Source organism: Pantherophis guttatus, chromosome 1, assembly GCF_059756535.1.
Source record: "Pantherophis guttatus breed Tessera chromosome 1, ASM5975653v1, whole genome shotgun sequence".
Classification (NCBI taxonomy): Eukaryota; Metazoa; Chordata; class Lepidosauria; order Squamata; family Colubridae; genus Pantherophis; species Pantherophis guttatus.
In genome coordinates, this window is record NC_142063.1 from 268,648,997 (window position 1) to 268,664,328 (window position 15,332).

The 15,332-nt window shown below is 38.3% G+C and overlaps 1 protein-coding gene across 1 annotated transcript in view; it reads left to right on the forward strand.

Annotated features, from left to right (window-relative positions):
• Nucleotides 1-1,268: 1,268 nt before the first annotated feature.
• Nucleotides 1,269-15,332, forward strand: part of TULP4 (TUB like protein 4) — a 92,724-nt gene continuing 78,660 nt past the window's right edge. Inside the window, exon 1 of the mRNA XM_034428559.3 lies at nt 1,269-1,483. The gene's annotated coding sequence lies outside the window, so the exon portion shown is untranslated. The remainder of the gene's footprint in view (nt 1,484-15,332) is intronic.

The window sequence follows — 15,332 nt, forward strand, 5'->3', positions numbered from 1 at the left end:
GACTTCTGTCTGTATGGTCTGGGATGGCTTCTTGATCTCTCTGTGATTTCGATATCGATATTCTTCTGGATTGATCCTGGCCTTCTGGATTGGCTCAGGTTAGGAATGGGAAGAGTTAGTCCTGATCCCGCTGGTAGCAATATGGCCCCAAAGATCTGGATGCTGGCCCAGTTGTAAATTATATGAGTTGTGTGTCTGGCTCACAATATAGTAGGTTTTAATTCATTGTGCTTTATCAGTTGATCAGTTTTCTTTGCATTTGATGTTTTTAATCCTTGTTAGCTACCAAGAGTTGCCTGACAAGTGGGTGGCTGTATAAACTGGATAAATTGAGCAAACAATTTAAAAAACACATATACCCCATCTTTCCTCTAGGATGCACTCACAATGGACTAGTTCTTTGATTGGAGTGCGACTGATTGACTGACCAAAAGCAAGTAAGTCTGACTCAGTATAAGGCAGCCTCCCACACTGCCCTCATAATACATTGGGTCATTTTCCTGATAAATCATGAGAAACTCAAATATATGAAAAACATGTCCCAAAATATAGAGTTCACCTACAGAAAACCGGAGAGGAATGGAGTAGAAGAGTTGCATACACTACTACAGACCTACTGTACAATTCAGCTTTTGTTTCCCACCACCCATGATGAATTCTGGTGGACACGAATGGTTCGGGGGCTGTATTAAATTTACTTTTTGCGCTCCTGGGGAAAAAAAAAAAACTGCCACCAAAAACAGTAGCGCAGAACGCATTATCTGGGAGAACAGAATAAATAAGGCCGAATCGCATCGTTTAAAACTAAAGGGCTGCCCTTCAATACACCGATTCGTTTATAAAGCAACGAAACGGCGTCCTTCCCTCGTAAAACGAAATCGGGATTCGGAAATGGGATCTTTGTCGTGTCAGGCACAGGCCTGGGAGGCCGAACCCGATGAGCCGGGCATACGGCCGCTTTGTAGTCCGTCACCCCACCACCACCACCACTATCCCTCCTACTCCCGCAATAACCCCAGGAAGCGTTTCTTGGCGAGGGCCGAAGGAGGAAAACAGCAACTCTATACGGGCGTGCAGATCCACAGTCTGTGGATCGTGTTTCTGATCTGCGCCGCTGGCTGGCCCGGGAAGGGCCCCGGGCGTCCGGCTACGGCTTGGTAGCTCCTTTCTTCACCCGCTGCAGAAGAGACGGGGAGGGGACAGAGCCGGAGTTGTGGGAGGGGGAAAAAGGGAAATATATATATATATATATATATAAATAACATGTTGGGTCATGTGGTTGCATCACGTGAAAGGGGTGTCAGGCCCAGCAGCAGCAGCAACAGCGGCAGCGGCTGCACGACCTGAGACTGAGACACAGACAGACGCTGGACGCTGGGCTTGTCGGGAGGAGCGACAGGCACGCAGGGAGGGCGGAAGCCTCACCGGACGAGTTTCAGCAGCTACTAGCTGGCTCTGCCTGTCTGGTCTGCCGGAGAGAGGGGTAAGGCATTCATTTCCCCCACCCCCCCCTCCTCCCCAACCTTGATTGCAGCTGCCCACTCCTCTTCGGCGTTGCTGTGTAAGGAACTGGGTTCTGTCGCGCTCCTTCCTTTCTTCCCCTCTCCCTCTTTCCCCTCCCTCCTTCCCTCCTTCCATCCATCTCATCGTCCCTTTTCGGAAGATGCAGGATCCGCGCGTCTGGGCGGGAGGCTCTCGGGAGGGGAGCCGACGACTCCCGTCTCCTCCCCTTCCCCTCGCCTTTATGTCAGATGCTCCCGGCTGTTTGCGAAGGATGTAGCGGCTGGTGGGGTTTTTTTTGTTTTGTTTTTTTTTGGCTTTCTTGCTTTTTAGCGGGCTTTACCCCCACGGACCCTGGTGGTGGGTGCTGTGAGGATTAGGGAAGCGATGTGGGGCAAAAGAGTCGGGGTGGTGGTGGTGGTAGCGTGGAGTCCGCAAACGCAGGCTGGCCGGAGGAGTGGGTGGAAGTGCCTGAGGTCCGGGAGTGGGGGTGGCAGGAAGGATGGGCGGGAGGTGGGGGGGGGGAGCGCACAGGTGGCGCGCAGGGAGTGTGGTAGTTTAGGATTTGTGTTCTTTTATTCTGATGGGCTGCCTGGTCTCGTTCTCTTTTCTTCCCCTCCCCGCCCTGTGTGTGTGTGTGTGTATTGTGTATGTGTATATGTGTGTTGTCTACCCACCGCGGTCTATTCCGTCAGGAGGATATGTTGAAGAAAAAGCAGCATCTGGAGTGGAGCCTCCTCTTTTGAACGGGGAAGGGGAAAGGAAATGAAGGGTGGGTGGGTGGGTGGGAAGAACAGGTTTGCAGCAGAATCCTCTCTTCTTGAAACACCTTGTCTCCACCTCAGGAAGATTTGAGTCTTAAAACCTACTTTGGGATTTCAGCTTCAGTACTATGGACATTGCTAAATATTGCTAAGTGCTATCTGGCAGCTGCCGCTGAATGTATGGAAGTTAAGAGCTTTAGGTGATGTGGGGGGGAAGAAAGAAAATAAACACACCTTCATCTTTTGTATCTCCTGTATCAGATTTACCCCAAAGCAAGTCGTATTTAGATTTAGGTGTTTTGTTTATACAGGTGGTCCTCAACTAACGACCGCAATTGAGCCCCAATTTTATACTGCTAAGTGAAACATTTGTTAAGTGAGTTTTGCCCCCATTTTACAACTTTCCTTGCCACAGTTGCTAAGTGAATTCACTGCCGTTGTTAAGTTGGTAACCCAATGGTTAAATGAATCTGGCTTCCCCGTTGACTTTGCTTGTCAGAGGGTCACAAAAGTTGATCATATGACCCTGGTTTCATCACAAATATGAACCAGTTGCCAAACATCTGAACAGTGATCACATGATGCTGCAATGGTTGTAAGTGTGAAAAGTGGTCATAAGTCACACACACACACACACACACACACACAGACAGATAGATAGATAGATAGATTTAGGCCCTTTTGTGTTGTCATTGCTTACAGAGCATACTAAACTTTTGTTTTCATACATGAGTTTGAAAGCTTGGACCCAGATATTCCAGAGAAGAGGAGGAAATAAATGCCCAAGAAGAAGCTTTCCTCAGAGGCCACAAAAATGTAGCCCTCAGTTTGTGGCTCTAACCTTTCATTTCAAATGGGAAGAAGATGTGATCTTGTGCAGGCTATTTCCTCTCCCTTCTCTCTGACTTTTGTTGCCTGGTGTATTTGCATTGGGTCTGTTTTGCAGCCAATAGGAAAGAAAAGGTCACTCAGGGAGAATAGTTGTACTTTTTAGAGGAAAGCCACTGTATTAAGTACACTGTATCAGAAACACGATTCAAGCCATGAGTTTATGGGGTGAAAAATCTAGATCAAAGTTTGATATTATCTCTTTAGCACCAATCTCAATATCACAAGAGATGGGCAACTTTCAAGTTCTATGGAATTTAAGCAGTATGATTTTGTTGGGTTAGGAAACTTATTTTATCATACTGAATCTTATTTGTTCCAGAAATATCCTTTCTTGACCCGTATAAGTTTTCTTAAGTGCTTGTATAATTCAGATTCAATGCTGGCCAGATCCATTAGGATACCCTTTCAAAGACTGACTCATTAAGGTTTTAGATTACAAGAGCTTTATATATTCTTACCCCCATCACATTTAAATGTACATAAATGTCTGTCCCATTGTAGAATAATGTAAAATAAATAAAATACTTGCAACACTGAAGAAGATTACAGCATTTTTCTTTTATTTGTGAAAAACTTTGCTTTCCATCTCGGATTAATTTGAATAAAAAGCTCCTTCGCTGAGGACTTGAATGCTAGTCCAGAAGCTTAATTGGTGATCTATGGTTTCTTGGCATTCTGGTATCTTGATGTTGAATTTTTAAAGAAGTCCATATGGTTAAAATATTGTTAGCGTGGCTGTTGTGAAAACTAACTTTTGATGATAGTGGTTTATCTGACTTTCTATATACCTGATCTTCCTTAAAAATATATGTTCTTAGTCATTTTTTTTAAAAAAGTGACCTTATTTCTTTGATACAGGACTGAAAGCAGAAATGGCTCTAATGATGATGTAATCTTTCCAAATGCTAAGCCATATTTAGTCAAGGTGAACTTTCTTGAAATTTAATGCATTTTTTTCATGATTAGAGGGCAATGTTTCTTTTAATGATCTGGGTGATCTGAAGAACAAGGCCACATGCTGGGAAGCTAAGAAAAAGGCAATACGTTTGTGAGATAAATTCTTAATCCCAAACATTACAATTGAAATTTGGCCAAGAGCACCTTTTTATTTTTAATAGTTCTTAAATCTGCCTCATGTTCAGGTATGGCCAGTCAGCATTTTTTTTCTCATGATGCCCATAAGTAGGAGAAGATACATTAGTCTCTTCAGCCTCTGGTTCTCTGAAGCTTCCCTCAACTGGGAGGTAACATGAATCTCAAAATTTTTAGATCTTGTTAGACCTGTCCTTCATGAATCTAGATATTCCCTTCTTAAATGCAGGCGAGTTAATGGCCATCGCCATATCTTATAGTAATGAATTCCTAAGGTAAATTATAGTCTGTGATGTATATACTTTCCTTATATTAATGGTGTTTTATATTTTAACCCTTTCTTAAATATTTTAACACTTTCCCTTTTCCACAATGTGAAATGTACTTAGTCAACATCTCCATCGTGCTACCCACTGTGATCCAAAAATCTTTCTCCAATTAGTTATAAGCTGCTCAGAACCCATCACTGTATATGTAAATTTAGAGGGCTAAGGGATAAGGTTCAGAAGCACTATTAGATCAAAAGGCATCTCTATAATTTGTACAATTATTAGATGCCTCATTTTTTTTAGATTTATAAGCCATTTCATAATTATGATGCATAATTACTCAATGCAATAAATTGGCATGTACAAAAGTGCATATTTGTCCTGTGAGCATGACATTACTATCTCAATAGTGTCCCTGCGATTTTTCTTAGCATTTTCTATCTAGCATTTTCTAATATTTTAATCAAAAAAAAAAAAAAAGATGAATAGTTTGGTTTAACCCTAAGATGAGAGATGATAACAGCATAATGACTGAGAACGAGCCGAGGATGAGGTCACGCTCAGTTAATATCTCACTTCAACCGTGGAGTCACTCAGTAGCTTTAAATAAGTCACTTTTTCACACTCTGAAGACAATTAGTATTGGGATCTAATATAGAATAATTGTTAGGATTTCTGAGTTATATTGGAGATTCAAGCACATAAAGAATATGTCGTATAAATATGTTGTGTAAAGATTATCATACTGGTAGTAATATACTGTAACATGGAATCCAAAGAAAGACAATGGAAAAATTATTTCTTACACCTGCTTTTTCCACCTACCACCTTAATTCTTCTGAGATCTCTGTCCCATGGACTGGGAGGTTCAATCCTATGAGGTTCTTCTCACAGTGGGAAGGTGAAACTGTAGGAAGCCCTTATTTATCTGAAGCTAACTTTGTGGCATGATGATGATGAAGATGATGATGATGATCACTTTTTGTTATTGGTGTAGGTTAGGTTTTTTTCCCTCAATCTGCATTCTTCAGATATGTTGGACTACAGCTCCCATAATCTCTAGCTGAAATAAAACATTGAACTTACTGGATAGTTACAGTGGAATTTTGATCCAAACCATTTGGTAGATACAGTACTAGATTAGGGAAAGTTGATGTTAATATTGAACTGTCCTATTTGCATTTTCCCATACTGTCAAGATGTATATTTGTTTGTTACTTGTTCAATTGAAGTTTTAATGCCCTACCATTTCCATAAAAATGAATTGCTCAGGAGAGAGAATAGGATTGAAAACTGTACCAGAAATGCAGGAATAAAAATAAAAAAGTTAAGACGGTAGTAGTGGATTTTAGATAGAAGATAGATAGACAGACAGACAGATGTAGATAGATGTATAGGTAAAGATATGTATAATCAATTCCATTCATTAATTTTCTAGGTTCTCTTCCATTAATTGTAATGCATGAATAAAGTTGCTGAATTAATTTGAGCTTGATCAATATTGTTTTCATAATCATGATTAAATAAACAGGTTTGAGATTAATGCCATTTAAAAAGTAGACTCATACATTATGGTCAGCTTTAGTTTATTCAGCCGTGGTTTATTGAATCAACCACAGTTGGCTAAGTTTTGCATAGTATGCTAATCCACACACTTTAATTTACAAGTTTCATTTCATGTAATACACAAAAGAAAAGCGTAACAAATCTTATAGGGATATCCTGTTTAAGATTCAAAGATGGGACTTCTCCCAGGGATGGGTATTCCCCAGAGGATCACGAAGAAGGCAAATGCTAAAACACAAACTCTTCCCTTTATATTCAGCTTTGTATGCAAATATGAAAGAGCCAATCTTATGTTGCTAATCACTACATACTTTCACCATTAAGTATCTTCTGGGCTAGTTATGGACACGTGACCTTTCCTGAGGTTTCTTTCTTGTAAAAGGAAATCCAAGGTGACATTTTCATTTTTTTAAATCTAAAAAAGTTCAAATGCTTGATTCTACGTCAAGTTCCCGGGACAAGTAGCACTTTTTTCTCAGGCTCCCCCTGATGGTCCTCACACAGGGAAGTCAGGAAAGGCTGCTGATGAAGACAGATGCACTTCTCTTATTTTCATCCCTGGCTTTGGCTCTTGAGTGCTTTTGCTCCTAGCATGTTAGCTGTCAAGTGGGTGTAAGGCAGGATGCAGCTAGAAGGACTTTTTTCAGCAGCCGGGTTCCTGCAATTTATTCCACCAATTGTGTTCTGCGCCGATAGCTGTGTTTGTTTTATTTATTTATTTATTCACCAGCATTTGAACTTCCCACAGAGGTGCAAAAAGCAATGTTATACAGAATCCACATTAAATTACCTCTGAGGCAGCACTTTCATCTGTGAAGCCATAGGCACTTTGCGTAGATAATCCATCTTGAATTAGTGGATTTTCTCCAACCTCCCTCTCCCAAATCTTTGCATTACCCATTGGTGCTGAATATGCTGCTTCCATATAATGCAATATAAAAGCCAATTAAAGTGATTTTTATGCGGGTAGGCTCATAATCTGTTGGTAAAGCTGCCTAACTGGGCAGGTCGCCAACCATTTGGGAAAAAAATAAAATCTTATTTCTGATTTGTTTTGTAAATATTTGGGATGAGATTTGAAAGCTCACTTTTATTGATGATGTCAATATAACTTATTGTGTCCTTGACTTACCATCATTGTTAAACGAATATTCGAAGCCAATGGGGAACTGAAATTTGCTTAAAAACTCTGTAATTTGCTTAAAAACTATAGTGATTCACCACGACAAAAAAAAATAAAATAAAATGAGGTGTGATTGTACTTAATGACTGCATTGCATAGCAACAGAAGTTCTAGTCGCAATTGTCATAAGTTGGGGACTACCTCTAATAATGGGTATTTTTCATTTCATATGGAACAATTTTGAATTGAACAATTGAGAAAACAATTGGCATTACAGCCCAATTTAACTTCATAAAGTTAAAGACATGAAGAATAAATAATGATAACTGATAATGTCCTTACACTAGTTTTGTATGTTGGTTAATTTTTAAAACTAAAATATAGAATACGTAGAAGTGAGACTGGAAAAATTTCAGTAGTTTAGGGCCTTTCACCATGTCAAGGATTACATTTTTATCAGGAATCAGCGTTGGAGACAGGGCACACTTATTGCTTTAATTTATTTAGTTTTCTATTAAGGTAGATTATACTGATTCTGGTTACTGGTCTCTGCAACCTAGAACTGAGTGACTCTAAAACATGTTTGGTTTTCTTTGAAAGCAACATTCAATTTCGGAAAACATGAATGGTGAAATTCTAAAAAAATGTTGGGACCCCAAAATTATGTGGGGTAAAGTGAATAATGCATCCCTAATATAATGTTAATCTATATTTTTACATGTAGTTCACATCAACCAATCATTAATAAATGCAATCATTTATAATTCCATTATAACTTAAATGCATTGGATGTAGTAATAGTTTTCAATTAATTACACACTTAAAAGTATAATAAATATATGTGCAATTAATCCACATCTTACAATTTTCTCTTCTGATTTCACCCACAGGTTATTAATGTATTGAAAGAGGCAAACACCACCATCACTGTTTTTCTTAAAATTCTTAAGAAATTAACTTGCTTTCTATTTTTATATTTGGCTTTGCCGCAAACTTGCAAACATTGTATATTAGCTTACCATTGGAGAATGCAAGATAGTTGTCTCAGGTAGCAGATATTAAGAGACAATAGAAGAATAAAAATTATAAGATATGCAGATTTCGTTGTGTCTTCTCCAAGCTACCATGCTGTTTTCAAGTGAGGCTTTCGAAACATGCCTGCCTGCATCTATCTGTCTGTCTGTCTGTCTGTCTGTCTGTCTGTCTGTCTGTCTGTCTGTCTGTCTGTCTATCTATCTATCTATCTATCTATCTATCTATCTATCTATCTATCATCATCTATCTATCATCTATCTATCATCTATCATATATATAGCAATTTTATTGCTCTTGCTTTATTGTTGTATTTTTATTGTTATAGCAGTATAAAAACATAGAGTGTCCCTATAAGTCAATTTTGACTCTGGTAGCTGCCAAGACAACTCCTTGCAACACTTTTGGAAAGGGCTTGCCATTACATAAAGCTCTCTCTATAAATCTCTCTCTGATGCAGAGATGTTTCTAGTTCTATTCTGTTGATTAGCAGAATGTGCAGAGGATTTCAAACGAGAAAAGGATCTGGCCTGTAACCTTCCTTGTTATTTTTCCCTGTTCATCTGACCTCTGTATTCCCAGCTGAGAGCACAAAGTTTTGACTTGAATGTGAATAGACTCCCTACTCATTTTGGATCTGAATATAACACTTTTAGTAGCCACATTAGAGTGTATTTCTGTAACAAAAGCAACCTAGTGTCTTGTGGCATTTAGAAGATGAAGCAAGTTTATTGTATAATAATTAAATATCCCTTGTCAAATCTGTGGTAGAACAGTTTTTCAAGTGGATTGCTCTCCTGTAAGTATGGATAATAAAGATTCTCCTCTTTTCCTGGTCAGAAAATAGCTAATGATTTGAAAATCAGATCAGAATTGGTATAGCCTACTTTTTATACAGCAATTTCCTTCCTCCAATTGGAATGGTATTTGAACACATTAAATTATCTTTTCAGTTGTATTTTTAACATGTTTGCACAATCCTTTTCTCGTTTGAAATCCTCTGCAATAGCTTCCAAAGTCCCAACAAAGTGATTGCCAGCCTGAAATGCAACAATCTGTGGTCTGATGTCAGCTCAAGAAGTTCCAAAACATAGTTTTGATTGGTTTCAAAACACTGCTGTTCCAATGATATATGTAGCCTAGAATGGAATAAAAACAGTGTAAAGAAATTTATGCTTTCATTTTAATTGGCTGTTTACATATCTCTTCTTCTTGGAAGAAAATAGCCTGTGATAAAAAGAGTACAAATATATTGAAGTATAATTTAAATATTAAATCCTTTGTAAACAGCAGTAACTGCAGCAATGTGCATTGGGTGTGTGCGTTGTGTTATATAAAAGATAAAGCTGAAGATAAAATTAAAGCTTTAATGATCATACATGAAAACTTGCTTCATAGAACACACCAAAATCAAATGAGCCACATTGTAGCATGAAGTAGAAAGCATTTATTTATGAAAAACAGAATTTCTATGGCTGCCTATCTCTCAGAATGATCTTAGGTAACGCATAGCAACCAGTAAAAACAACAGCAGAAAATGCAACGTACCCTCTCCACCAAGGCACCATAACAACTCACACGACTGACCCTTGGGGGAATCATCAGTTCAAGTTCAGCATAGTGTTGTAGAAGACAACAGTATCTTGAGGACGACATACAATTAGTTGACTGTTTCAAATTCTCAAGGGTTAATATCGCCGTAGGCAGTACAGTAATGGGAAATTGGAATCTTTAGACCGACTGTAGTAAGCATGGTTTTCTCCACTGAGTCTTATCTTGTAGTCCTGGCAACACTTAGTTTGAGATAATACACCTGCTTAGCTAACTTGTTTCTCCCTTGGCTTGCATTGTATGCAATTAAGAGTGTGTCTCTATGCTCTCTTGAACCCCTGTTGCTTGATGTAGAATTTGTGTGAGGTAGAATTTCCCTGGAGTCTGTCATGTTGCACTTGGAAAACTAGCAGATATGTTATAAGCCATGCAATCATAAAAGCCAAAAGTGTCAGCCAAATGACCGGCAATTACGAATCTCATCTTTTAACCTATTTATTTTATCTAACAGGATAAATACTACAATGATCCTCATAAAAGAATAAATGAATGTAAATTCATACTTTTTTAAAAGTTAGCACTCAGAAAAGAGAGGGTGGGAAAACAGGTCTGATTGGTCACTTTTCTCTGTGCCTCTCTTATTCTCTGTGCCTTAAGATAATTTTCAAAGTCACCTTTCCAATAGGTTTACTCCAGAGCTTATGAACACTTCTCAGAGAAATTGATCTGGCAATAACATTGCCTACTTGTTTGTTCTCCATGCTTTTAAACTCTTTAAATTTTTATTAAACTCTTTTAATCTTATTATCTTGATCCATGATATTAATAGTATTAAATTCTTAATATATGTTAGAAACTTGGTATTTTATTAGGCTGCTTGGTGATTATATTAGGCTTGTTTTTCACTTCTATATTTTTAATGCGTTGGTTTTATATTTGACATTTATACCATTTTACCTCTCTCTATACGATGCTTAGAAAATTTGATTTTATAAGTATCTCACTGCTATAAAATATAGATGTTTGGACTTTTTGTAACAGAGCTGAAATCTAGTCAACATGAAGGACAACAGCTTTTAAAAAAATCCCCACTGCCAAAAATGTAGGAATAAGAAATGACTACTATTTTGTTTACTATTACAAATAATAGCCTCTTCCTTTGCATTATATACTTTTTTCACCTTGCACTGCTTATTCATTGCCAGTCATCCTGTAACTCAGAGGTGTCAAACTCAGGTCGTCATGGCATCATCACATGATGTATCGCAACTTTTTTCCCCTTTGCTAAACTGGGTGTGGGTGTGGTCAGCACGTGATGCATCTGATCCACGGGCCGCAAATTTGACAGCCCTGCTGTAACTGATTTCAGTTTCTCTTAAAAAACTTCCAAGAGCTTGCCACTTACATATTTGAAGAACTTTGCATGTCCTATCTCCCACAGAACTTCTCTACACAAGGAGAAATTAACTCATATTCTCTCTCATCTGTAGGGACACTGTATCCATGTAAATTTACATGTTCATTGAATATACCACTGACATAGGTCCATTGTATGAGTTGGTAATGATGACACATGGAAGGCAGACATGATTTACTATATATTTGTGACTACGTTTAGACTTTTGATCTGGTGTTGTTTGATGCTGTGCTCTACCACATAGTGTTGCAAAACTTATCTCGGTGTTTCAGCTTCACAGTAACTTTTTCCCCATTTATTACTTCTGTCTGTATTCCTTCATCAATATTTTCCTGCAAACACCTTAAAGTGGATTTGATCCTAATATGTGGTTGGTTTGACAGAGAGTGAACTCAAGCTTACGTGTACCTATAACTTATACTATTACATTGGACCTCGAAATTGTATCAATAATGGTACTTGTGAATATATCTATTAAAATCAGCCAACCATAGAAAACTGTTTACAGTTCCATTAAATAAGACTCTGACGTTAAGAGCTTATACCATCAGAATGGTACTCATTTTTATAGGGCCTCAAAACTGTTTTGCTACATCATATTAACCGAGTGACCTCCTCAGGTCATGGCATAATACTTGCCCTGCAGTTTTGTTCTTGCCCAGTTGGTACCCTCTGGATTCCTTTAATTAAACAGTGCCATCTACTGTACCCATAGAAGTGCATCTTGTCTATGGCAGTGCCTGTCCTCTGGAATGAGATCCCCCACCTCCAATTTGAATTGCCCACCCCCTAAGTGTTTGGAAGGAAAAGAAGGAAGAAAATCTAGGTCTTCGCCCAAGCATTAGTGAATGTGATTGAAGCCCCCTTTTCTTCTTTTTATTTGTTCCCATCTGGATTTGTTATTTCTGCCATCTTTGTTCCTTTTTGTTTTGTTTTCTTGTTTTTACATGTTTTTAACAATTTGCAAACCACCTAAAATCATTGCGAGTTGGGCAGCATATACATTGTATTATTATGGTTTATTACACAGTCAGCCAGAGAATTAGACTGGGCTTGGCATTTTTACCCTCCTATCGAGTCGTCCTCAAAGATTTGGGATAGGGAGATTTTGTTTGATGACATTAAAGATATTGTTGCAGGATGTAAGCTATTCCAGGTAAAGCTGCCTTTTGCAACTGACTGATGTTGATTTTGTCAATACTGATGGTATTCAGGTGATGCTCCAGATGTTTTGGGATTATTATTAAGTCCAGACGATCCCTTAAAGATAGTTTCTACAAGAATAGGGAGACAAATTGTAACTTCATTTTTAAAAGCTGTGCATAATGTTTATAAATTAAAAGGATTTGGGAAAAACTTTTTTCATATATTACAGTAGCACACCAGAACCAAAACAACTTCTCACTTTACACTCAACTCTAGCAATATATATGTCATACTTATATTAGTTAGCTTGAGAGTAAATTTTGTTTTTCTGCATTATAGGCTGATCAGTTAGCACAGCAAAATGCAGCAGTTTGTTGCCAAAGCAACAACGAGTTACCACAACATGCAACCAATTAACCTAGGATGCAATTAGGAATGTTAGAAGAATTTACCATTGGAGGCATTTTTTTTATTCTGTTGCCATTACTTCTGCTTCTCCGTGATTATGGCATAGTCCTACTTATGTTTAATAGATTCATGGTTTTCTGAATTAATTCAATTTCTTAGGTTTGCATCACACATTGAGCTATACGGGAGTCACATTAGCTGGATTTATATAACACAACATACCTTAATGTAGTTGTCCACTTCGTGATTCAGTATATCAAAACGTTGAAAAGGGAAGATACAGGGTAATATAGGGTTGGTCAACCTTGTTGAGAATTCTGGGAGTTGTGGATTAATACCTCTGAAGGATGCTCGCTTAGGAAACGCTGAGTCCACAGTCATAAGAAATCCTTTGTATATTTTATGTAGTTGAGGCAAGAAACAGAAGTTAGGCTGAGGTTAATGATCAGGCGGTCTAGGAGTTTTTGGTCCACCTGGGCCCTCATGGTTACACACTTGTCTTGCAAACTTGGAAATAATGACAATTATTCAAGAGTTAGCAATCTAGCCTGGAGAAGTTAATAATAGGTAACTTCTTTGGATAATGTGTTGTGTGGGGAGATGGGCTAACGGTTTCTAAGGGTCATAAGTAAATTTAGGGGTCTTTGATAAAATTGAAGCACCTTTCATTAAGGTCCCATCTTTTCTGAAAAATTACCCATTCAGCACCAGTTTATCACTACATTTTTAGCTAAACTCATTCTCTTTTAAACTGCCAGTGAGTGTCTCATTGTGAGACTTCTCATTGCCAAAGATTCTTAGCAAGTTGCAAGTATCTGTATATGTGATTTTAGATAATTATACCTTTCCTCTTGCAGAGGGGAGAGGGGGAGAAAGAAAAAGATGACATGTTTTGATGTTTGCTTTGTCTTTTCTGGATTGTGCAACTGCCTGACCTGATCCTTCTTCCTGCAGGGAGAATGTTTGTGGATTACTAAAGAATATAGCTCTGATTCAAAGTGAGTTTCTACTAGTAATGGAGCCTAAGAAAAGAAGGGGTATCTATCTCTACCTCTCAGGTTTTCAGAAGCAAAAGATCAAATGGCAAAGAAGGGGAAATCTGTATTCTGAGTAGTGTGTGTGTGTGTGTGTGTGTGTGTGTGTGTGTGTGTACATGGGCACATGAGCAGCAAGAAAGCAAATAGAAATGAAACTATACCTTGTATTCTTTTTTCTTATTTCAAAAATTCTGTTTCTGTGGGAAGTAGATCACTGTATCCATTCTAACATGCCCTAGAAGTACTTTTTTTATCAGATTATGAAGTAGTTTAGTTTAAAACCAAATATAGATGGAACTTGTGAATTTGATTGAAACTTGTTCCAAACATATAATGCAGATCAGGATTTTGGATGCCGGTTATCTTTTAAAGTTCTCCCTTTGTTTTTCAGGTATTTTTTATTAACATTGTAACATATAGATAAATTGGTTCTTACAAAATCTTGTATGATTTGTTACAGTATCACTTACGATTCTAAAGTAATAGATTCTTTAAATTGGTAAAGGTATACAACATTTTAGCTGTGAGATGAGATACGAATAACATTATTAATATTGTTGTTTTCTTTGTGGGCTATATTTGTTATTTTGTTTGTAGTATGGACTTTTAATCGATAAAACTGCCTTCCTCAACTGGTGTCCTTCAGATATTTTGGAATTCAATTACCAGCATCATTGATTGTACAAAGCTTCTTTAGTGTCTGAATTACTTCTTTTTTGATGGAAAACAATGAAATACTGTTTCAATTTCCGCTGCATATCAAGGTCATCAACAGATTGAACTTTTCCATGTCACAGTTAGAATAATAGCTTGCAAAGGGGGTTGTGCATTTTGCATAAAAAGTAGAAACTTATATAACTATAAGAGAGCCAGTTTGATCTAGTGGTTGAGGCACCTGGCTAGAAAGTGGGCAACTGTGATTCCTAGTCTGGCCTTAGCCATGAGAGTCAACTGAGTGATCTTGGGTCAGTCGCTTTCTCTCAGCCCAACTTACTTCACAGGGTTGTTGTTGTTGTTGTGGAGAAAATAGGAGGAGGAAGGCATGTTGGATAAGTTAACCACCTTGAGTTATTTGTAAAAATAATAAAGGTGGGATATAAACAAACAAGGAGGAACATACGTCTCTCCTTGCAGGTGTCAGGCCTGGAAGCCATCTTTTTCATTGGATCTTCAGGCCTACTTCATTTACTACTGTGGGAAACTGGGAGGGGGGATTGTATGGAGCCACGGTGATATATAGTAATAATAACATTCCTTTCTCAGAAAGTCAAGGACATCTTGCCCTGCACCTGGACGGTTGGAACTGGGAGGCCTCCCCAGTTGGGACGGTTCTTCGATTGAACCATGTGATGGACATGTGGGTGTTGGGCAGGGACTTGGACTTTCCTTTGGGTGGGAAAAACCTGGAAGCTGTCAGATTCGGATTTTCCCAGATGTGCCAATATGACATCTCTAATAAAATGGAACTTTGAGGACACTCAAGCCTCAGAGTTTTCTTTCATTGGGGGTGTTACTTGGAACCCTGACAGCAAGTGC